We start from the raw sequence: 26,380 nt of genomic DNA on the forward strand, positions 1-26,380 counted from the left end.
CATAAACCACCTCTATGGGTGTTCCAGTTTCCCCATAGTTTGGTCCATTTCTTAGGGCAACCCCTACTCGTGTATAGCACTCGCTCCGCCAACATGCACCAGTCCAGATCAAGTTTCCAATCCTCCAGATACAGCAGCTGACTTGCTTTCCATGTGCAGGCAATATTACGTTTCACTATCACCAACCCCAGAGTCATCCATGTCCGGTCCATATGGGTGAGATCTGTTTCATCCCAGATACTCAGTAGGCACCATTTAGAGGAAGGCACAACTTCACTACCACATACAGAGTTTCAGCTTGACACCACAGACTCCCAGTAACCCTGGACAACCGGGCAGCTCCACAACATATGAAAGAAGGTGCCCATATGCCCACAATTCTGAATGCAGAGGCGTGTATCCACCCTGCCCTTTTTTTCCAGGGTTATGCAGGCGTAGTTGCTTCTGTGAAAGATTTTCAATTGGACCAATCGTAACCTGGAGCTCACTGCCACCTCCCTTGAGGAAGCCAAGGCCTCCTGCTCCCCACAATTGCTCTTCAAGTGGGTAGGACTCCGGGGAGGGGGGTCCGTCCCTTTTGATAGCGATGTGTACTGTGCATGTCGGATTTGCAGATATTGAACGGTTTCCATGGGTACTAGCTGATACTCTGCCTGAAGATCTGAGAAGGAGAGGACAGCGCAGTTCACCCACACATCACCCACCTTTGTGTCCCATCTACAGAAACCCGGTTGTCTACCTAGTGTGCCTGATCTTGCAGTGTCCCATAGAGGTGGGACCCACATAATCATGTTTCTCCAGCCTAATGAATGAAGTGTTTTATGCCAGATGGTGAGTTTTGTCCCATCTGTGCTTTCACAGGCAGGCAGGAGAAGAAACAGTAGCAGTCAGCTTCCCCCACGGTGCTACGAAGTGTGCACCTGTCCGGGAAGAAGTCAGTCTTACTATACATGCCTGGGCTCCTGTAAAGACTACTTAGCTTTGTGTGGAAGTGTTGTATGCAGGACTCTGGCAGCCACATTTTAAAAAAGCTGAGAAAAAAATGAGTGCGTCAGCGGAGGCTTTGTTAAAAGAAACAAAAAGACAAAGGCAATCTTTCAAAATTGCTTCAAGAGAAAATGCTCTAGAACAGTGGTTCCCAACCTGTGGTCCGGGGACCCCTGGGGGTCCGCGAAGCATTCTCAGGGGGTCTGCAAAAGCTTAGAAAATTAAAAAATATGAACAAATATTGACAAATTAGGTCCCCAGCTTCCAGTAATGACTCAGACGGGGGTCCACGGATTCCAGTGATGATTCAGTGGGGGGTCCCTGGGTTCCATTAATGTTAAAATGGGGGTCCACGTGAATCAAAAGGTTGGGAAGCACTGCTCTAGAAGGCACCACGGGCCAGCTTAAATTGGGCATTTCACTTTGACAGTGTCCCATGAGGAGCAAATGAAACCCCAGAAGAGCCTATGATGTGCTTTGGTAAAATGTCAGGAAAGCCACCCTAAATGGTGGACATTATTTTCGTGCAATAATTCTCTCGGGTCACCACTTGGAGAAGTTTTATTTTTAATAGACTTTAGTTTCTCAGAGTGTGCTAGAAAACTGTGCAATTGTTGTAATTCGACTTTCACTCTGAAATGTTCAATGTTTAAATGGTTTTTGATTCAGGAATTAAATGTGTAATTGTAAGTTAAATCACTTCCTTTTTCTGATCCAAATTAAAGTGCGTTCAGTGCATATGTCTAGTGGCACCTGAAATATTTTATTAAGTTGAAGTGCATTGTGGTTGCAGGGCTAATGTAGTATATTTGATATTATGATTATTCTTTGAGAAGGATAGAAGCCTGACATTTCTCATGAATGTAGCCTTATTGTCGTGTTAGGCGTGTAAAGGGATGTTATGTTCCTAAGAGTTAAGGCTTGCTGTTGCAAATACTTTAGGAAGTGTCTCCAACATTAGAAGTGGACGGAGCATTAAGGTGGTTAATAACCTTTGTGACTTTTCTTTTCTGTGCACCTCCTGTAGACTGTGAGAGTCTTTAGAGGGTATCCCCACAAGTATTTCCACTTGCTAGATTTTATATATTTGTTATTTGGTGCATATTATTTCGTTTTTCTGTACTTTTCTAATAAAGAAAGCACTTTACTAGACAGCGATTAAAAGTTGTTTGTTACGCCTCTGAGTTCTGAGACTCTATCCCACAGCACTTACCTTGAGTAAGCCTTGGAATGCTCCGCCTCGTTATCCTGAAGTCAAGAGCTAAAAAGCGGTACGTGGTTTCCAGTTTGGCATCCTCAATGGGTTCCACCGGGCACCAGAGGTGAAAGAACTCAGGGCCTCATTTACGTGGCCCTAGCGGCAAACTGCACCATTGGGGTGTCATTTTCTTTTATGTTCAGTGGCGCAGGATGCCGGCCCATATTTACAAGGCCACGCAAAGCCACCTTGCATGCTTTTTCATGGCCTTGGAAATATGGCTCCCTTTCAACCATAACTCTGTGTGAAAGGGGCATTCCATGGGTGCTGCAGTGGGTGTTCCCACACAACATCCATGGAACCTGACAGAATCTGACGTATTCCCAGAGTTACAAGGCGGGGAATGTGTCTGATTGCTAAGCCACCTCAGGGGTGGCATTAAAGTGATGCAACGGGGAGAAATACAATTATTTCTCCCCGTTGTTTGCTCTTTGGGTGCATTCTGTAGCACCCATAGAAAGAGGAAAATACCATTAATGATCGTTTATCTAAACAATCATCCCTGCAACACAGGCACCCTTGCACCATGGAGCAAGGGTGCCTGCATTGGTGCTAGGCACCAATTTGTGCGCCAGTGCTGCAGAAAGTATAGGGATGAGTCATATTTCTGGTAATACAACGCATCCCTGCACTTTCAAAATGACATAGCACGGCACAGCAAGCTGGTTTGCAGCGCCACGCTTCGTCATTTCCTCTTAAATGAGGCCCTCAGTTGTTACAATTCAGGCAGAGTACCTATTTACTCCTCTGGGACTCACCAATCCAGATTTTTCACAATGGCATTTTCCAAATTGTTATGTTGCTCAATATCTGTGGTGGAGTTGCAATGGAGTGGCAACATCTGTTTCCGTTCCTGAAAGGCTCTTATCATCATTGGTTGTCTCTTATGGTGGCATTTGATTTTAACTTGTGAGACACTCTGAGTGTGTTTTCTCCCACCACAGAACTTCCTGCATAGCGTATGTTGACCTAGAATGGTCTAGTAAATTTAACTTAAGGTTGTAACTTGTGCTCTTAAATCAACATTTCAACTTTGATGAACTTATGTAACTTGAATCTTCCACCTCTCACTTATAGTCATTGTTGAGGAGGTGGTGTCACTGCATCCTCGTCAGTGACTGCTGTGTCTTCTGGTCTGTATAGTGAGGGGAAACATCACTTACATTGCGGTAAATGCAACGAGATGCATTTACCACGATGCCTTTATAACGCATATGCGTTTGCCACTCATGGCTTTATCACTCGTGCCTTTACCACAAATATACCTTTACCACGCATGCCTTTACAACAAATTTCGTTGTAAAGGCATGAATGGTAAAAGTGTATGCAGGGTAAAGGTTTTAAAGGTAAGTGCAGGTAAGTATTAAGTGGCTTGAGTGTTCTATAAATATATATATATATTTATATATATATATATATTATATATAGTGTTTAGGGTGGGTAATGGTTATTGGTGGTAAATGCATTTTAAGTTTTAGGGTGGGTATGGGATTTGGGGTGGTGAGGGCATTTTCAGGTTTAATGGTGAGTATGGCTTTTTGGGTGGTATGGGCATTTTTAGATTTTAGTGTGGGTATGTGTTTTGGGGTGGTATGGGCATTTTTAGGTTTTAGGGTGGGTATGGGGTTTTGAGTGATAAGGACATTTTTAGGTTTTAGGGTGGGTATGGGTTTTGGGATGGTAAGGGCATTTTTTGGTTTTAGGGTGGCATGGGTTTTGGGTGTGGTAAGGGCATTTTTAGGTTTTAGGGTAGGTGTGGGTTTTAGGGGTGGTAAGGGCATTTTTAGTTTTTGGAGGGCATGGGTTTTGGGGTGGTAAGGGTATTTTGAGTTTTAAGGTGGTTATGGGTTTTGGAGTGGTAAGCACATTTTTTGTATTTTAGGGTGGGTATGGGTTTTGGGGTGGTAAGGGCATTTTTTGTATTTTAGGGTGAGTATGGGTTTTTGGGTGGTAAGGACATTTTTAGGTTTTAGGGTGGGTATGGGATTTGGGGTGGTAAGGGGTGTTTAGGTTTGAGGGTGGGTATGAGTTTTGGGGTGGTAAGGTAATTTTTAGGGTTTAGGGTAGGTAGCGTTTTTGGGTGGAAAAGTGTGTTTGTGTGTATATATATATATATTGTTGTTTTGGTACTTGATCAATTACATAATAAATCATCAATTCCCAATTACTGTTATGTTTTTGTTCCATATGCCTAGCAGTTGCATAGCTCCTGTCTAGGTTAATAATTGCTTGAATGTGTTCTCAAATTTGCTTCTTAGTCTCACATATCGTGCTGCCAATGTATTTCAACCCACAAGGGCACTCAATCACAGACACTGTAAATCGGCTTTTGCAAGTCAGATACTTTCGAATCAATCTCACGGTTCCAGTGTTCGTTAGATATTCTTTCTTGTTTTTCCCAATTTTACATGCCTTACAATCCGTCATTTCCAAAATCCCGGCTTTTGTAGCCAATTTGGTTTTTTAATCTGAAAGTGACTGTGTGTTAGTTTATCACTTAAATTGGGTGTTCTTCTGAATGTCATTTGTGGATATTGTCCCATAATTTCTCCACCTGTCGAATCCATTAGTAAAATTGGCCAATGATTCTCCACAATGTTTCGAACTTGTGTAGCACTTTGTGAGTACGTGGTTATAAACCGCAACTGTTGTTGTTTATCATGTTTTATAGAATAATTTACATTCTGAATTAATTGTTCTCTTGATGATTGTTTCAAACGTTGCTTAGCCTGGGTTAAACATTTGCTAGAATATTGTCTAGCTGCAAATCTCTCCTCAGACAATTTAAGATGTTTATCACATTCCCCAGGTTCGGAGCAAATTTTCTTCATTCGCAGGAATTCACCATAGGGGATATTCCACTTTGTTTTTGGGGGGTGAAAGCTTTTTGCATGTAATATTGAGTTGGTGGCTTTCATTTTCCTATGTAGTGTTGCCTGAATTATTCCATCTTTTATGTAGATTTCTGTATCTAAGAATGTCACACGTGTCGCACTAATTTCATAGGTGAAATTCAAGTTTGCTACATTAGTATTCAAAATCTTGAAATATACCTCAAATTCTTGTTCTGTGCCATCCCAAATAAGAAATAAGTCATCAATAAACCTAAGCCAGGTCACTACCTTTTGTTGATGTATCTCATTTTCTTCTGCCCATGCAATTCACTGTTCAAACCAGCCCATTATTAAGTTAGCAAAACTTGGAGAAAAAGAAAAGCCCATTGCTGTGCCCTGCGTTTGTAGATACAGTTGTTGATTAAAAAGGAAGTAATTATTGGTAAGACAAATACTAATAATTTCCAAGAGCATCTCATCATGTTGAAGGAAACGTATATTTCTTTGGTTCAAAAAGAATTTGCATGCCCGAATTCCTATATGATGTTCAATATTTGTGTAGAGTGAGACTACATCCATAGTTACCAGTCTGTAGGTGTTTTGACAGGGTATGCCTTCCAATTGTAATAATAAATCTCCTGTATCACGCAAATAGGAATTCAAATTCCTTGCTAAAGGTGCTAGAAAAAAGTCATTTTAATCTGACATAGGTTCTATTAAGGATGCCTTAGCTGATATTATTGGTCTACCCAGTGGAAGTGTCAAATCTTTGTGAATTTTAGGGAGGAAATATATTGTTGGAATTACGGGATGTTCCACTTTTAAATACTTGGCCTCATCCTGATCAATAAGGCCTAAATCTTCCCACGTTCTAATACAAGATTGAATCTTCTCCTCCAATTTCATTAGTGGATTCCCACCAACTTGTACATAACATGTTTTATCTGTTAATTGCCGGATGGCTTCTTTCACATAATCCTGTTTGTTTTGTACCACAATATTTCCACCTTTATCAGCTGACTTAATTTCCACAGTTGTATCCATTTGGAGTTTATGTAATGCCTGTTTCTCCAATAAGGTTAAGTTATCCTCATTTTTGTTCCAATTCTTTTTATATAAGTCATGAATAACCATTTCGGCGCACAGATCAGTTTTATTCCCTGCTGGTAAAGCCAGATAAAACTTGGATTGCGGTCTTTTTTCCTGTGAGATCTGCCCCCAAAGGTATCACAACTTCAGTTTCTTCCAATGGTTTATCTCTTGATGTTATATCTAAGTTCACCAAAGTCATCAGAGTTTCTTTATCTGCCACTGTCAAATTATACTCCTGTTCTGATAAATCATTTTTCTCTTTTATTTTAGCTTTTGCAAATGTCTTCGCAAGTTTGATTTTGCGTATATATTTATAAAAGTCTATTCGTGTTTGTACCAGATTCAAATTGGTAGATGGACAAAAATGTAATCCTTTTTTCAAAACAGATTCCTCTGACAGGGACATTTCCCTAGTGGAAAGATTGATGATATTTAACTCTTGAAGATTGCTGCTGTTTGTGCCCTGGTTTTTCTTTGTCTTTCCTCTTTGTCCCCTTCTTGTTGGTTTGCTCCTTTTGCACCCCGTCCTTGTCCTCTCCCTCTTGTTTTGACTTGTTGATCCTTTGATTGCTGTTGGTGGGCGAAGCTGATCTTGTTTAACAGGGTTAATTTAACTCCCTGATTATTTGTTGAAGTTGATTCTCCTTCACTTGATTCATTATCATTTGACATTGATTCCATAATTGATTTATCCGATTTTTCTGTTTGGGACACATCAATTTGTTCTCTTAATTTGGCATTCTGAAATTTCCTCGCAAAAGTGAAAATTCTCCCCTCTTCATAATCTGTTTTGTCCCTTTGGAATTTAACCTGCTTACGGATTTTTACAGTCTCCTCATGTTGTTGAATTTTTAAGCACATGTCACTTTTGATTTTGCTTTCTTCTTCTGTTAACTTAATACTTGTGATTTCTTGTTCTATGGTTCTTAGTTGACTCTGAATTTTATGCAATGCTATTTCCGCATGTTTTATTAATACCAAAATTAATCCTTTTGAGGAGTCCAAAATATGTGCACCCCATTCCTCTAACAACGCACTGCTGGCATCTTGGTGACTTGGTATAATACCTATCCGCAGGCCCCTTGGGATTCTATTCACTTCAACATATTTTCTCTGGGTAAACAATTCCCACCATTTGTTGATCTTTTTACGGGATAATTTCTCCCATTCATGCAGTTTCATTTTCACACCACCATGTCTCTGCACCACACCGCCATTATTACCATTTGGATTGGGGCTGCTGATTACCTCATTAAAAATCTCTGCAGCCGTTGCTGTACGTTTGGCTTCTCATTCTCTCTATTATACTTGATTCTTGTATTTCTCTCTTTGCACAACTTCCACCTCTATATCAGCGGTTGTTCATTACATTTACCATGCTTATGTTAGAGGTCCCATTTCACAGCCATCAAAAATGAGGAGCAGTTTTAATATCAGTATATTTACAAGCTTCTCGGCATTTGTGCTTGCTTACTCGACTGCAACCATTCACTTGTATTTATTTCTCCAGAACAGTTAGTTAATTTATATGCACAGAATGCCACGTCGGAAAAACAAAGTTCTAATTATCTTCGCTTACCGATGTTATTGCCGATTTAAAAAGCCTCCAGATTATATAAATACACACACACATACATATAGAAACATATATCTCTATATCTATCTACCTATCTATCTATCTATACATATATACTAGAAGATGAAGGATCACAAGACAACAACAGCCAGCCAGGGCAAAAATCTGGATCCCAAAGGATGCAATGAGTCACAAGAAAATGTAATGTCCAAGAAAGGAGTGACTCAAACAGATGATCTCACCAAATAACAAAAATATATTTCTACTACAACATTTCAGCTTCCGCCTTCCTCAGGTAGTACAATATGGTTTGCTCAATGGTTGCACAGCTGAGACTGCTGGATTTTAAAAAAGCATCATGAGTGAAGATTCCAATTGGAATGTGGAATAAATGCATTCTTGAGAACTCTCAGATATGCAGACATCAAGTGGTATTGTCAGGGATTTTCAGGCCATCTGGATGCAGTGATTTTAAACAGTACATCCAGAAGTTTTCTCTCATGTCCAGTAGTTCTTCCTTGAAAACATGTTCCACAGGGAAACTTACCTCTACTTTTTACCATGCATATGCCTTTACCAACTATGCCGTTACTATGAAATTGTTGTGGTAAAGACGTGTGGTAAAAGCATATGTGTGGTAGAAACATTTTGTGGTAAGTGCATGCGTGGTAATGACCATGCATTGTACTTACCGCATTGTAAAGGTCTATGGGTACTGCTCTGTTTACATATCCTAATGTTTGTATTCCACAGTAACAATGTTGTCATAGCTTTCACTGGCCATATGTGAACTCAACTAACAGGTTTATTCAAATCTGATTCCGGTGTTGTGGTGTGTTCCTTTGAGTTGGGGGCTATAAAATGTGATATATCCTTCGTATTACTTCTGCTATTCCTTTTACAGTGCACTGTGCACCTGAACTTTCACCTGCATTCTATTTTTCTTTGATTATATTTTAATGTCTATAGTAGTTTGCATCATTGTGGAAATGTTAATGTCTATTAACCGATGCCCATGCCTGGGTTTATGTGGATGCCATGGTTTGGATGAGGTGTGTAGGCATTCTGGTTCATAATGTAGTTTGAGAAGTGTGATTACATTTGTGTTGTTGGGCTGGGATTTTGGGGTCTTTGTTGTGATTTTTGGATTTCCGCACATAACTTTACCAATATTATGGACCATCTGGTTGTGCACAACTTTAAAACTGAGAATAAGTAGCTAAACAAAAAGCAAACATTTGCACTAAAACTCCTGCAAAGCTAAGTCAAAAGGAATGATCCCCGAAGGGATGGCATTATCAGAGAAACAATAGCTAAAAGCTCAGAAACCTCCGCTTGCCATGCCATACAAACCGAAACCCGCGCAGGACCAGCCGGTGATCACTCGAGTATGTGCAGAAATCTGAAAATCTCAACACGAGAGCGCCTTCGGAAAAGCAAAACTAATGCCATGATAACATTAAAAAAAAATGTATCACAAAAACTCCGAAAGGGAATAGGCGTTGTGCTACAAAACACTAACACCTTATCTAAGAATAGGCAGCGACTTAAAGAAACACGTAATTAAAGGTGTGTGGAGGAAAGAGGACGATAAAACATCAACACGTTGTTAAAGTATGCAGGAAGTTGTTGTTCGACAAAAAGTGTGTTTTCTAGTGAGTAACAGGTCAGGACCCAGGAGAGGATTGTCAGTCAGCAAAATACCACACAACCGGAGACTTTAAGATGGTTCTGGCCCTTTAGTGGCCAAGAATCTGGTGGAGCACGACCTCAGGTGGAATATGGACGGTGTCCCCTTCTCTAGTTTGCCAGGTGCTGAAACGATGGACCTGATTTTACCAGTTGAAAAATGACTTAGGTTGCAAATCCAGTTCTACCACAGTCCTGGCCCCTGCCAATACCGCTCCCACAGCACAGACGAACATGGAATGCTCCTCATGTCAGGCCACTTCCTCCACAGCCCCTGACACCGGACCTATTCCCCTACACACCACACAGGCCCCAGTACAAATTAACCATCTACCCAGTGTGTAATGAGAACAGTGCAGTCCTTTAAATTAGGGTACTCTCAGTGTCTGAATATTAAACAAAATAGGTGCAGGGGCCCATAATATTTCATGGGCTTCGCTGCCAGATACTGCCTTCAGTGGGACAAACCACTGCCACAGCAAGCCACGCCCTCTTCCACCGCCAGCGCAATCCCCAGCTACTAAAAGACAATTGACTATAGAGAAAAGGTAGAGCAGAAAATCGAACTTGTGCATGTTTTTGGGTCAAGAACATGCTTGAGGTTAGAGCAAGAGCGAACGTAAAATGCCAGATTGGAGGACACATAAAAGGCACACTAAAAACCTTTTGAAGGCAACCACACCATTCCCTTTCAGAAGCACCTTTTATGGTGTGCTTTTTAGTTGGTGGCTTACAGGGCAGAAGCACTACAATAATTACACATCACAGTGTTGCCTTTGTTAGCATGAAGGATGAATATCAGGAAATTAGAGTGGAGAGCTGTGGGTTCTGTTAATCCACAAGGACAAGATGCTCAGTTACAGTCCCAAGTGTGTTCTAAAGCACCCTTAGCAGAATGTGGACTGAGCACAGCATTTCGGTACTTCTGATTTTCTGCAGTGAGTCTGAATCAGAAGCAGCTCCAGCTGATCAGAGACATGTCAAACAAACTTTTGCAATGTAATGGGTCTCCCGTTTGCTCGAGTTAGAGCTATTCATGTTTTAAACTCCTAACCGGACTTTTCTTTCCACAGAAACTGAGAAGTAAAATAGTTTCACATAAGCGAGCCGACAGCTGCCATGAGAGTGAAGCAAACATACAAAAGGAAGCAGAAGTTCGCTCGCAGTGAAACGTATCGGCAAAAGTGCACCTTAGGGTGTGAGTTATAGTTAAATGAAAGAACTCTAACTGTAACTGCTGAATTTAAAATCTTAGAGTTTATCGTTGCTCAAATGGGTGTAATTTTTTATATTTATATGTTTCCCTCCTATTCAATGCTTGAATTTGTTTGCAAGAAAGTTTCACTCATAGTCGTTGATTTGTCACTCATAGTTACATTGAAGTTAGGATAATGTCACACATAGCAATCTGAAACCTTGGCAGCTATGGTGAGGAAATTCGATTTTTTAATACGATCGTATCGACCCGCCATTTTGTGGCCCGCCGCCATTTTATGTTGCCTTCACTCAGGCAGCACAGCGAACGAAGTCCATTCTGCCTTTTCTGCTTATTCTGCAACATGGTGTTCAAAACAGTCTTCTGCCTCTATCTTTACAAGACTGGTATTAAGGTCTGACCGAGTACACTAATCCCTGTCTGGTTTTCTAATCCTTGTTTCAACTATCTGTAGGCTCACACTATTCTCCGCCGATCTTATCTTATCATCTGGCCTTCGCTGTCCTTTGCTAGTATTCTCTCATTTCACAACTGTCCTCCAAACGCACACAAACTTATCGCACCACATGCAACTTCGTTGTGGATCGGTTAATGAATTAGTTCAAAGGAGGGGTGACAAACACAGCTGGAGGGGAGGCAACCTTAAGTCACTTGATACTTTGTTCTGTCTTGTTTTCCGACATTTCTATTGGCTCTGTTCTATCTTTACATTATTCTTACTGGCTCCTTTCTATGTGTTCTGGGAGTGTATGTAGTTAATAAATGTTTTTATACGGTATATAAGATTGTGCGCACAAAGTAAAGTGGCAGTCTCCTGAGAACATACCTTGTGTACTTCTTGGACAACTGTACTAGCTGCAGCTAATAAAATCTGATCTTTTACGCCTGACAGAGTGTCCCGTGTCTCTGTTAGTTGAGGCAGGTGAATCCAAGGAGATTTCAGGCGTACCCTGCGCCGCCAGGCCCATAAGGTTCTGGTTCTTCAACTGGCGCCCAACGTGGGGCGGCTTCAGTGGTACCGGTTCTGCCTGAAGGTCGTGAGGAACCCCGCAAGAAAATTCTGGAGGAATCGCGAGCCACGTCAAGCGACCCCTGTATGTCGAAGTGGTCCGAAGGTCTTTTTCAGCGCGGTTACTCCTTCCTGACGGCTACTGACGACTGCTGCCCTGACTGCCGCCCTGCCTTGGCCCTTTCTTTGATGATGTATGGTAAAGCGAGACGATAGACGGGCCTCTGTTGGTGTAAGAAGACATCCTTAGTTAAGTATTTGGTGGGTCGCGCCCACAAATTTTGGTCTTTGTTTTGTCCTTAGGTCCTTAGATTTGGCCATTGCAGTGGCCAAAGCCGAGGGGAAGTGCATTTGTGCTGAGTAAACTGAAAGTTTTACCCCCTTGATGTTTGTGAACAGCCAGTAAAAATCGTGAGATGTCTGGTCTGACTAAGTTTGGAAAACTTTGTTGCTTTGGTTGTAATAGGGACTCCCAGCTTGAGGACTCCTGTCCGATTCCTTCGGTTGGAACTCCCACATATGAGCTCTATTCTAAACATGGTGTTGGTCCTATTGCCTTTAATAAGACATGGACCCGATATACAAAGAAAGATGGTGTTTTAAAATGGCCAGAAAATGGTAGTTTCGAAACTGATGTGCTAGATAATTTAGAAGCAACGTTATTTAAAAGAAAAGCCCGGCCGGCAATGTTTGACTCTTTTCGCCTTTGGCGTAAGGAAGCCAAACAGAGAGAAATTAAACAAGCGAAACGAGATAGGAAAACACAGGGAATGACGATTATACAGGCTGCTCAGCAATTCAAAGATGATGAAATAGATAATGCAATGGAAATTTCAGACAGACAGCATCGAATGGCAATAGATAAATGCTATCCGACGTTGCCTATCTCTTCCCTTGATAAAAGAAAAGATTTTGAGGAAGATTCCTTAATGTCCCACTTATTGAAATTGCCTCCGCCCTATGTACAAGGTGCTAATGCACCCCCGATGTTACAGCCTGTTCAGCCGCCAGTTGTGCTTCCGCCTGCTCCAGCTTTTCCACATTTGCCTCCTCAAGTATTGCCTATGCCAGCTTTGCCTTTAACTCCTTTGCCTTCTGCTCCTTTGGCAATTCCTAATGCTCCTTTAGTTAATTCACCTAATACCTTGTCCCCTATCCTTATGTCAAATTCTCCATCTACGCGTAAGCGATTTACCGATACTGTCTCTGGTCTCTTATCACCTTTCTTTGAAGCTTTAAACGTGTCTCCAGCTTTTTCTCGAAGACAGTCTCGTAGTCAATTCCCAGACTCCGAAGAGCGAGAAAAATTGGACTCACTTGCTTGTAGATGGATCAAGAAGGGTCCCCAATATAGTACGTCTGATATTATGTCCACCTTTCTGCAATGGAATGCACCTACGCAGAGATATGTTTTTAAAGTTATGTGCGATACTCTCGCTAAAGAATGGGAGGATATGAATTTGGGTTCGGTCCCACAGGATCTGTTAGATGTTCAGGCTGACTTTGACAAAGGACTTATTGTGGGTCCTAAGGTTGAAAACGCTGTCAGAACACTTATTTCTTTCAGATCCCTATTGTTCTCACAGACTTTTCCCGATTCTGATCCTTCAGTTAGGACAGCACTGAAAAACTATCCCATGAGAGAGGTTTCTCCAATATGGAAGAAAGAAGTTGCAGCAGCAGGTGCTAATCCAGCTATTCCTGCGCATTTTCAGCGCATATGGATACATGTCCCCTGGAAAAGGTCTGAAGTTTTAGCACTTAAACAGTCACTACCAGATCCACGCAAAAATCCTGCTGGTTACTATAAAGAGTTGTCGCAAACAGTTGATGCATGTACTATGAATCTAGCAGATATTGACATGTTGATGGGAAATGTAGTTCCACAGACAATATGGGCTAAAATTCGTAGAGAGGATCACGCTCAAGAATTAGGCGGCGATTGGAACGCTATTATTGCCGCAGATAGAGGTCAAATAGGTGGTGCAAAGCCCGACGCTTTGATCTCAGAACTCCCTGGTAGGATTATTACATTAATGAAAACAATGATGCCTGCTTTGAGAGTTAATTGGGATAAGCTAGCAGCATGTAAACAAAAGAAAGATGAAAGTGTTTCCGATTTCTTTACCCGATTCGAGGAAACATTCATTGATCACAGTGGTCAAGATATGGCTACAGAAGGGGGACAGCGATTATTTGTGGATAAGTTCGTATATAACTTGCTTCCTGAACTATCACACAAGCTAAAAGACTCCGAGAGTTCATGGGCAGTTTCTTCTTCCGCCCAGATATTGGCTACTGCACAATATTATGAAAATAGAGACAAAGAAGAAAGGGAAAAACAAGAGAAAAAGACGAAAGAATTAAAAACTAAAGTTCTCTTGCAACAGGCTTATCCTCCTCGTTATGTTCAGCCTCAGTTTCAACAGCCTCCGCAGTTTCAGAGGTTGTATCAAAAGCCTGAACCATTCATTCCAAGACTTTTGCTAGGTCCCAATCAATGTGCTTATTGTAGGGAGGAAGGTCATTTTAAGAACAGTTGTCCGGCATTGTTGCAGCGTAATGGAGCAACATCTGCTTCACGAGGTCGTGGTGGTTCTCAGTCAGCAAATAGAGGTAGAGGTCGAGGTGTGTTAACCCAAGGGCAGCGTTCTTTTGTTCCTCCAAATTCCGGAAATTACTTTGACCAGCAAAATGTTAGGTCTACACAGTATTACAGTGAGGATCAGTATATTGAAGGAGGGAATGAAAGTCTTCATTTTGAATAGGACAGCCATGGACAAAGTAAGGGGGTTACGTCAATTCCAGTGGATCAGAATGGACCTTATGTTAATGTCACTACAATGGGTGTTTCAGAGCCATTTCTTTTAGATACTGGTGCCATGAGAAGCTCTATCATTCATTCTAAACTCCCTGGCGCACCTTTGTCTGGCTTAACGAATGTATCTGTAGGATTTTCTGGCGCCCCTGTTCGCAATCCAGTTTCTTGCCCTTTGCCTGTTTCAATAGGCCCTTATGATTTAGAAGCTCCGCTTCTTCTGACGAATGGTTGTGGTGAAAATCTGTTGGGTTTAGATCTATTAAAAAGAATGCATGCTACGATATATTGTTCACCTTCTGGTGTATACCTCACTCTAGGACAGAAAATGACTAGTCCAATGTACTTATCAAAAGATCAATTCCCACCTGAATTGCTTTCTCTTCCCGAAACGCTTTGGGCTACGGGTCCGAATGACGTTGGTTGTCTTGAGATCCCACCTTATGTTGTTACTCTTAAGCCCAATGCTGAAATGCCACGTATTCCGCAATACAGAATCTCTACTGAAGGTGAGAAAGCACTTCTGGAAATTGTCCATGATTTGATTCAGAAGGGTGTGGTTGAGGAAACGAGAGGAAATACATGTAACAGTCCTGTTCTTCCGGTTCTTAAACGCACTGATCCTTCTCAGCCTCCTGTTTATCGTTTTGTAATTGATCTTCGGGAGGTAAACAAGATTGTCGTACCGCAGTTTCCTGTAGTCCCAGATATCACTGCTCTGTTGACGATGATACCTTCTACAGCGACTTGGTTTTCAGTTATCGATTTAAAGAATGCTTTCTTTAGTATTCCCATCGCCGAAGAGAGTAGAGATATTTTTGGTTTTTCCCTCGGAGGCCGAAGCTTCCGGTTTAAACGCGCACCTCAAGGTTATTGTGAAAGTCCCTCTGTTTACAGTCAAGCTCTAAAATGTCATCTTGATGCCTTTTCCTTACCGTCCGGTGCCGCTCTCATTCAGTACATGGATGACTTATTAGTTGCCGCTGATTCAGAGGAGATTTGCAAAAACGTGACCGTTGCACTGTTGCGTCATTTGTTTGATCTGAATCACAAGGTTTCTCCTTCTAAATTACAATATGTCTGTCGCGAGGTGACTTATTTGGGTCATCTCTTGTCAAAGGAGGGACGACGATTGACCCCCGAACGAATTCAGGCAATTGCACAAATGTCAGTGCCATCCACACAAAGAGAGGTACGTGCCTTTTTGGGCATTACTTCTTATTGTAGACAGTGGATTCCGAGTTTCTCTTTATTGGCTAAACCGCTGTTGGCGCTAACTTTAAAAGATACGCCTCAGCCTCTTCCGTGGACTGACGAGTGTCAGAAGAGTTTTACTGATTTGCGTATTGCTTTGTGTTCTGCTCCTGTATTGGGTACTCCTGATTACAGTAAGCCCTTTACGCTCTATGTCCACGAAAGAGAGGGTTGTGCATTGTCAGTCTTAACGCAGCGTTTTGGAGATCAACAGCGACCATGCGCATATTTCTCAGCTACGTTAGATCCAGTAGCTAAAGCATTGCCTAGTTGTCTTAAGGCGACAGCGGCAGCAGCAATTTCTATTCGACAGTCTGCTGGAGTAGTGCTAGATAATACTCTCATTGTTATGGTGCCACATGCAGTGGATATTTTACTAAATAGGACAAAAACGCAGCATCTTACGAGTGCTCGGTTGTCCGGATATGAGCTGACGCTTTTGGCTAGTCACATACACATCAAACGATGTAATACCCTGAATCCAGATACTTTGTTGCCTCTTCCAGAAGAGAGAGATGTTTCTGAACAGCATGATTGTTTTCTCCGTACTGAAGAAGAGACTAAGGGTAGAATTGACCTAAAAGACACGCCATTAGTGAATCCAGATGGAACACTATGTGTAGATGGTTCTTGTTTCAAGCTCCCGAATGGAGATACAGTTTCAGCCTACGCTATTACTACTTTGCATACGATTGTGGAGACAGCACGCATTAGACATAATTCAGCTCAGGCAGCTGAATTGATAGCCTTAACTAGAGCGTGTGTGTTATCCAAAGGAAAAAGAGTAAACGTGTACACTGATAGCCAATACGCTTTTGGTGTAGCGTTTAACTTTGGGCGCTTATGGAAGGAAAGAGGATTCTTTACTTCCCATGGTACTAAGATACAACATGGTCAATTAGTGACTGAACTTCTTGAGTCACTTACAATGCCTACTCAGATAGCGATCGTGAAGTGTAGTGCACACAAAAAGATTGTGGACGATGTTGGTCGAGGAAATGCATTTGCAGATGAGGTAGCGAAAAAGACAGCCAGAGACAACACAAGTCGAATGTATGTTGCAGGTCCCGCAAACTGCGTAAGAGAAAAGGGAATGTGTGAAGATACAGTAGAGAGTGTGAAATCAATTCAAGGAGAGGCTACGGAGAATGAGTTGAGAAAGTGGAAGGAAAGTACAGGAATGTTAGATGAGATGGGATGTTGGGTGGAATTATCAGAACATCAACGTTGGCTGTTACCAGATGCTTATGTACTACCTGTAGTTACTATGGCACATGGTCCAGCTCACCTAAGTGCAAAAGGAATATGTAAACTTCTGGCTCCAGTGTGGCAAAATGAGGGGATCCCAAAGTGTGCAAATAATGTAGTAAAACATTGTATTGTTTGCTTGATGTACAATCCGGGAAAGGGAACCCCAACTCCAGCAGGTCATTTTGCTCCTCCAACATATCCATTTGAGGTGTTGCAGATCGATTATATTCACATGGAACGATGCAACAACCTCAAATATGTTCTGGTGGTAGTATGTGTTTTTTCTAGATGGGTAGAAGCCTACCCTCTGAAGGACAATACTGCTTTATCAACTGCCAAAATGCTTTTGAAAGAATTCTTCCCTAGGTTTGGTTTGCCGCGCATTGTCTGGAGTGACAATGGGAGCGAATTTGTGGGTCAAGTCATGCAAAAAGTTTGTACAGGTCTTGGCATAAAACAGAAGTTCCACGCGGCGAATCACCCACAGTCGGCTGGTTTAGTAGAATGCTACAATGGAACCTTGAAGCTTAAAATTGCTAAGGTGCAAGCTAGCACAGGACTTAATTGGCCTGATGCTTTACCATTGGCTCTTCTGTCCATCAGAACAGCAGTACACTCTCGTTTGGGGCTTAGCCCTTACGAAGTGATATTTGGTCGCCCAGCTAATGTATGGGGAGTTCCTCGCCCTAAGAAATACTCAGACTTGCCATACCCGATGTTGATTGACTACTTGCATGACCTTACAACTAAATTGCGTGTTCTTCATCAACAGGTTCAAAGTGCTCTACCAGAGGCTTCCACAGACCCAGGTCATTCCATCCGACCAGGTGACTGGGTCTGCACGAAAAATTTCCAACGACAGAGAAATTTGGAGCCCAGATGGAGAGAGCCACGCCTGGTTCTTTTGACCACAAGAACAGCAGTTAAAGTCGAAGGAAAGAAAAACTGGGTGCATGCCGTGCACTGCAAGAAAGTGCCTTTGCCTTTGCCTTTCGATCAGTGGGTCCGTAGAGGCATCAGTGACTCTGAAAGTGAGAAAGTTCCGCAATTTGTACCATTCAGTGATGCGCGTCTAATTGGAACACTTTCTGAGAAAAAGGACGACGACATCCTTCAAGAAGCAATACCATCGCATCGTCGCTTGAACACGACAAATCCAGAAACATTGTTTCAAAACCAGACTGCCTCTGGACAGGAACGCTATAATTTGAGACCAAGACCAAAGAACTTGTAACTTTCTCTCCTATGTAGTACTCTATCCCGGTTGCAGGGTCACGGTAGGAGTCTTAGTCACGACCTGAGTAAGTGGCAATAGGCCTGCAGGACCTCACAGTGTCATAGGACGGTAGATAATCGTGACTACAGTGATTGAGGAAGATTGCCGTGAGCATCCACTTAGAAAGATGGAGGCTACATTAGATAAAAGAGAAAGTAAAAATGTAAAGAATAATTGTAAAGAAATATATAGTCGTTGTAGTATTGCTCTATGCGTCATTATATTGTCGTGTATTCTTTTGGCATCTGTAAACTGGATCATTATTACTCTGCAGCAAAAAGTTGTCTCTTCTCCTACCTCTACATCTTCTTCTACTATCTCTCCGCACCTATTTCACACTCTTCCCCAGCATGAACTCATCAGAAGAACTGAATACTTTAACAATTCCTTCGTCCAGTTGTTACATCAACATCAGTTAGTGATCAATACAACTGACTGTTGGGTGTGTGGACTCATACCACATACGGTAGAAAAAGGAATGCCATATTTAGTTCTTCCATTCTCCTATGAAGGTTCCGCTTGGGCTTATTTTGTCATTTTCAATAATGCATATCAAAGTAAAATTAAACAACCTGTCAGTTCACATAGTGTTGGTTCAGATTTCAGTCATAGTTTATTGATAAAGGGAATGGTAGCTATGGCTAAAATCATGGAAAAAAGTGAAGCTTCCATAGATGAAAGAAAAGCATATACCAATTGGAACATAACTAATTACATTTCCAGCCTCAATGATAAGGTTGAGCAAGGAAAATCTCCTCCGATACGGGTCATACCCCAACAAGGAAATTTCTGTCTGCAAATAAATGGTAGAACTCCAAACACCGGACAAAAAGAAAGTTTATGTTCCCATACATATGTTTATTCAGCCCTGAATCCACTGCCGTTAGTACCATCTCAAGGTACATACTTCGTTTGCCACGATAGGGCTTATACATGGTTGCCAGCTGATTTCTCTGGTACTTGTTATATAGCCTTTCTTCTTCCCCCTACATACACCGCTCCTGCGAACCATCATAAAAATAGATATGGCAGAGGGATTGTGGATTCGAAAGACACAGCAGGACAAGAGGGAGGAGATTTCCTCAAAGGATTTCTTCCCTTCTGGGGTCCAATGGCCAACAGCAGAAATATAAGGCAATTGGTTCGTGTCGTAGAAACCACCATAGACATCACTGTAGGAGCTTTAAGTAACATTACAGCTGAACTACAGGCTGATCGTCTTATGACCTTGCAGAACCGTGTTGCCTTAGACTTTGTTCTTGCGGACCGTGGTGGAGTATGCAAATTGATCGGATCAAGTTGCTGTATTTTCATACCTAATGACGCTCCGACAGTATACCAAGCTATCTCTAAGTTACACATAATCTCCGAGTCGATTCATCAGGACGAAGGAGATTGGTCCTTTTCAGAGTGGTTTTGGGGATTACTGTCCAAATGGGGTTGGAAGGTATTGACATTCTTTGGAGTAATTTTAGCTTTTATATTCTCTTGTTGTCTTTGTATGCACTGCGGTCCTGCCGTCTGCAACCTATGTGCTACTGCATGTATTCCCAAACCCAAGTCACAAAGAGCAGAGAATATCAAAATGATGGTACAGCAACAGCTTGATGACCTCATGGCCATAGACATCGACTCAGATTAACATGAGTTTGTGTATCTTGCCTGAGTTCTGGCAAAAGGAGGGTCTGAGGAAATTCGATTTTTTAATACGATCGTATCGACCCGCAATTTTGTGGCCCGCCGCCATTTTATGTTGCCTTCACTCAGGCAGCACAGCGAACGAAGTCCATTCTGCCTTTTCTGCTTATTCTGCAACATGGTGTTCAAAACAGTCTTCTGCCTCTATCTTTACAAGACTGGTATTAAGGTCTGACCGAGTACACTAATCCCTGTCTGGTTTTCTAATCCTTGTTTCAACTATCTGTAGGCTCACACTATTCTCCGCCGATCTTATCTTATCGTCTGGCCTTCGCTGTCCTTTGCTAGTATTCTCTCATTTCACAACTGTCCTCCAAACGCACACAAACTTATCGCACCACATGCAACTTCGTTGTGGATCGGTTAATGAATTAGTTCAAAGGAGGGGTGACAAACACAGCTGGAGGGGAGGCAACCTTAAGTCACTTGATACTTTGTTCTGTCTTGTTTTCCGACATTTCTATTGGCTCTGTTCTATCTTTACATTATTCTTACTGGCTCCTTTCTATGTGTTCTGGGAGTGTATGTAGTTAATAAATGTTTTTATACGGTATATAAGATTGTGCGCCACAAAGTAAAGTGGCAGTCTCCTGAGAACATACCTTGTGTACTTCTTGGACAACTGTACTAGCTGCAGCTAATAAAATCTGATCTTTTACGCCTGACAGAGTGTCCCGTGTCTCTGTTAGTTGAGGCAGGTGAATCCAAGGAGATTTCAGGCGTACCCTGCGCCGCCAGGCCCATAAGGTTCTGGTTCTTCAATGGGGGGAGCCTCAAGGCATCCCCCATGGTCCCACTGTTTTCCACATGGGGAGCTGCTGGACATGAAGCTCCTTCAGTGGAAAAGCAATTATTTTCTCTGTGTGCCTGACTGCATCTCCGTGGCAAGGAAGACAGAGGAAGCCTTTGCTCCAATAAAGGGAGAGCTGTTTGACAGCTCTCCCTTCATCGGACCTGAGTGTTTGTTGTGGCTTGGCGGCAGCTGTCAAAGCTGCCACCAAGTCACAACAAATAGCTGTGTGCCTGGGGTGGGCACCCTTGACATACCAGGAGCTGGCCCTGGGGGTGGCGGTCCCTAGGGCCATGAGTGGCTCCATGAGGGTGCCCGCATGGCCCCTCTCTAAGATACCATAGCCCCGGGGAGGTGTTTTTTAACATCTTCTTCTGGGACTTGGCTGAAGCCGAGTCCAAACCTGGTTGCCAACACTTCCTTGTTGTAGTGTTGGCAGCCAATCAGATCTCAGCTTGATCAGGAGGGGTCACAAATCCTTTGTGTACCCAGATTTTCTTTAATTTCACAAAAACTGCTGAACTGATTTACACCAAATAAAAAAAAGGGCTCTTTCTGGACCAAGACCTACCTTTCGGGCAAATTTTGTCTAAATCCATTTAGCGGTTTTGACAGTATCGCTGTTCAAAATCCCTATAGAAATTTATTGGTGAAAATTGGTTTTGGGACCTCCCTTTTTCTCAGCCCCCTCATGACAGATCACCCCAAAACTTTCCAGACAGCAGCTGAATTGAGTGTCGTATTTTCTCAGAAATGTTTGTGAAGATCAATCAAACGGCGTCAAAGTTATTAGCAAAACAAAAAAAAAAATTCTATAGAAACTAGAGCCTAACTATAACCACCTAATGGCTACCACCAACCACCAGTAGGTAATATGCACACACTTATATGTGTGTGTGTGTGTGTGTGTGTGTATATATATATATATATATATGTATATATATATATATATATATATATATATATATATATATATATTAATTATATTTGTTTTTAGATATTATATAGTTTTATTTTTGCTTACTTTGTCAGTTTAAAGTATTACTCTTTTGATGTGTAGTTATTTTCTTAGTGGAGTTTCAATCCGGCACAGTGACACTGTCCTTCTTGGTTGCTTTTACATATGCTTTTTGTTGTATGTTTCTACAGTCCCTTACATGCCATTCTTAAATTGGAAAAGTATTTGCTAACTGATTTTAGGTTTAATCTCATAGGTATTTTTTTTTTTTCTTGTCTCTCCCTTTGATAAATCACCCTCTTAAACATCTGGCCTCACTATGCAGTAGTGCCACTACATTTTACAGAGTACCGCAAATGACCGCTATTTTGGGTCCGTTTTAAAGTGGGAAATTTGAATATGTAGGTTGTACATATTGAATAGTACTGCCTCTAATATTAAAGTAAATTATCAACAAATGTCAAAATAGTGAAAATAATCGAATAATATTAATAATAAAGAATGTGTAAATAAATGATTTTGTATTTTATCATTTTATTCAAATTTAATGACAAAAATGTGTAAACTCGAATTAAAATGTATTGTTTCAACGATTAGACTTTTAATTGGTATCACAATAGATATTTTCAAAACCACCATTTTGGGTCGAAAATCATTCCCTTTCTTTCTTAAACATTAATACATTCTTTGCAGTACTCTGTAAAATGTAGTTACTCTAACCTCCAGAAGCTAAGCTTTCTGTGAGTTAGTGTGTCGCAAGTTCCCGCTGTTAGAAATGGGGTCTTTGGTTGACAGTCAGGTTACCACCTGTCCAAGCAAGGATCATCACTCTTGTCAGGGTAAGTCACACACAATCCAAATTGTCCTGTGCCCACCCTCGGTTAGCTTGGCACTGAGCAGTCAGACTTAACTTAGAAGGCAATGTGAAAAGTATTTGTGCAATAAATCATGCAATAACACTGTATAAACATCACAAAAAGACACCACACAGGTTTAGAAAAATACAAAATATTTATCTGATTAAATGCAGGTCAAAACAATCAAGATTTGATTAGTACACATTGAAATATCACTTTAGAAAATGATAAAAAGAGCCTTAAGTTCTTAAAAGCAATGTGTCTCTTCCAAGCACAAAGTACCTGGTTTGCATCGAAATTATCCGCAAGGGACCGCAGAGGAGAGGAGGAGGTGTATGGAAAACTGTGAGGTGTGTGTCGGTTTCTCCAGGCGCACACAGAAGATGCATCAATATTTTCCACACAGCACGGGCCTTGCGTTGATTTCTGGCACACTGACTTAGATCCTCTTCGGGTTGCGGAGTATTTGGATGCTCCGGGGACAAAGCAGAGAAATCCTGGGCATGCGGGATGAAGTCACAGTAGTTGCGTCCATCCAGTGGGCGATGCGGGGAAATTTCTGTGGCACAGCAGGCACTGTGTCGATTCCTCTTTGCAGGAAGTCAGGCTGTGTCGTTCTGGCTTGACAATGCGTCGTTCCAGTGGGCTGTGTGTCGCAGTTCCGGTCATAACGCTGGTGCTGGGTCGATCTCCACTCGGGGAGCCGGGCTGTGTTGTTCTGTTTCGGCGTGCAGTGATTTTCTGACCGCGGTGCAGGCTGTGCGTCGATTCTGGCAGGCTGTGTATCGATTTTTCACCACACAAGGAGTTCTTTGTAGAGATGAAGTCTTTTTGGCCCAGAGACTTCAGATAACAGGAGGCAAGGTCAATCCAAGTCCTTGGAGACCACTTCTCAGCAGAGCCAGAGCACAGCAAGGCAGCAGGGAAGTGTCTGAGTTGGTAGGGTCAGAGGCACTGTTTAAATATCCAAATGTGCCTTTGAAATGTGGGAAGACTTCAAAGAGTGGCTTAGAAGTGTACAAGGTCCCCTTTCAGTTCCATCCTGTCTATCAGGGTCCCAGTAGGGGGGTTGGCAGTCCACTGTGTGAGGGCAAGCCACTGTCATTTGACTTGTAAGTTTCAAGCCCTCCACCCTCCCAACCCAGGAAGACCCTTTCAGTATGCAGATGTGTGCAGGTGTGACTGAGCATCCTGTGTTTGGGGTTGTCTGAGTGAAATGCACAAGGGAACTGTCAACTAACACAGCCAGACATGGATTGTAAGGCACAGAAGGATTTAAGTGCAGAGAAATGCTCACTTTCTAAGAGTGGCATTTCTAAAATAGTAATATTAAATCCAACTTCACCAGTCAGCAGGATTTTGTATTACCATTCTGGCCATACTAAATATGACATTGTTACTCCTTTCAGATCAGAATCTACCACTCAAACAGTATGTGAGGGTAGCCCTAATGCTATCCTATAAAAGGAGCAGGCTTCACAGCAGTATAAAACGAATGTAGAAGTTTTACACTACCAGGACATGTGAACTACACAGGTACAGGTCCTGCCTTTTTCCTACACAGCACCCTGCCCTATGGGTTACCTAGGGCCTACCTTATGGGTGACATATATGTAGAAAATGGGTAGTTTAAGGCTTGGCAATTACTTTTAAATGCCAAGTCAAATTGGCAGGAACATTGCACACACAGGCCTTGCAACGGCTGGCCTGAGACATGGTTAGGGGGCTACTTATGTGGGTGGCACAAACTGTGCTGCAGGCCCACTAGTAGCATTTAATCTACAGGCCCTGGGCACATGTAGTGCACTTTTACCAGGGATTTACAAATAAATTAAACAAGCCAATTGGGTATGAGCCAATGTCACCATGTTTTAAGGGAGAGAGCATATGCACTTTGCACTGGTTAGTAGTGATAAAGTGCTCAGAGTCCTAAAAGCAGCAAAAACAGTGTCAAAAAATGGAGGGAGGCAGGCAAAATGTTGAAGGTGACCACCCTAAGGCTGTCAGGTCTAACACCTGCCAACTCCAGATCCTAGTAGAATATTCGCGAGAAGCTTGGAGAACACTGATGAGTATATATACCCGCTGTCTCGTCTGCGTTAGCAAGTTAGCTTTTCGGAGTTATAATGATGTTTGATTAACTTCACAGTCTAATTTCTACTGTAACAGAACAAATCTATCTTGTTCAGGCTCTTTTACTCATTTTTGGCTGAGACTTAAGAATTATTTCATTTTCTTGAACAAAGCATAAATATTGTTTGTTGTCGTTCTTTTGTAGACCCCACAATTTTGACTGCCTAAGTGCTTCCACAGGGATTAATTCAGCACTCTGCCACAACTCTGCAACTAGATTCTGCTGCATTTGAATTGTTCCTAGATCATCCCAGGTGAATAAGAGATGGAAGAACTGTAAGAATATTTCAGAAGTTTTGTTAAAAAAAAAACCTTCACGTTTTTTAAAGAATGGAAATGTAATACCTGTGCTTTTCCTAATGAAAACATTTTATTTTTTTCATTTCATAAATAGCGTTGGAACCTTTAAACCATGATTTGCCCTTCAATTAATATCCCAGGAAGTCCGACCCCAGATGCAAGACATACCTCATCAAGGCTGTAATAACAAGTCATATGACTCACTGGTATATGGTGGGAAATATTAATTTGAATGTATAAATGTGCAGAGAAGTATAAGGTTCCTGCTTCTTTCATCACCTAAAACGTATATGGAGCTAACAACTCTCAGTCCTGTCTTTGCATAGGCTATAAAATGCATTCATTTATGACCATCAGTAAACTTAGTCCCTGCAGACTGATGTCCAGCCCAATGTGGTTGAACATCAGACTGCGTGTATTTGTTTTAGCCACACTGTGCACCTTCTGTGTTTTCCCTTCACTGAAGCTTTCTGGAAATTCCTCAAAAGGACTTTCCTCAATCTATGAGTACCAACTAGAACTTTGTGACAAGTAAAAAGTACCTCAGGCCCTAAATCTTTTTAAAATAGTGCTGGACAATCTGCACCATTTACTCCCCACTCAAGTTCTAGTGGCAATCTGGTTTAGTGCCAAAGAAACACTGAATTGCTGAGAAAAAATGAACAGACTTGAGTTATCATTTTTCAATGTCAAATTGAAAGTTAGAGAGCAGACTCTTGCAGCTAGGACTCTCAATGATCCTTGGATGGTTTCTAGAGAGCAGTAAATAATATATCCGACCCTAAATCCTTTTAAGGTAATGCTGGCCCTTCTGTACCATTTACTCCTTGCACCTTTTGTAGTAAGAGGTCTCCATGGGCTACTTTTGGGACTCACTAATGGAGTCATGGCACAGCCAAGAAAACGTTTGCTTCTACGACCGTACGTGAGGTGAAGAATTACTGGATGGAACACAGGGCCATTTTTATTGCATTTTTGTTGCGTTTTCTGCTAAAAAATCCTTTTTCTGACTTCCTGTTTAGCCGATCCAACATTTTAAAAAATATATGCAAAAATTGAGAACCGTCAGCCTTTGAAACTTATCACCGCCCTAGATTGGACTTGTTTCAAACAAGCCACTAAAAGCTCTGTTGAATTCTCCTTATCAACTTTTAACCCGTTGGGGAATCATGAGCTCTATACAGTAATGATCTCAGAACGACCTCATATACCAAGTGAATTGCACTGAAGGATGTTTACTTAAACAACTGTCATCTCTTTCTCCCAAGATCATCCACTGAGTGCATCTGCTTAACAACACTTTACTTGAGCCTGGGACAAGGTAAACAGACTAAGAAGGAGATCTAAGCATGAGGGTGAAAAAGACTGTGAATGGTTCTTTCCT

This window comes from Pleurodeles waltl, chromosome 10 (assembly GCF_031143425.1).
Source record: "Pleurodeles waltl isolate 20211129_DDA chromosome 10, aPleWal1.hap1.20221129, whole genome shotgun sequence".
Classification (NCBI taxonomy): Eukaryota; Metazoa; Chordata; class Amphibia; order Caudata; family Salamandridae; genus Pleurodeles; species Pleurodeles waltl.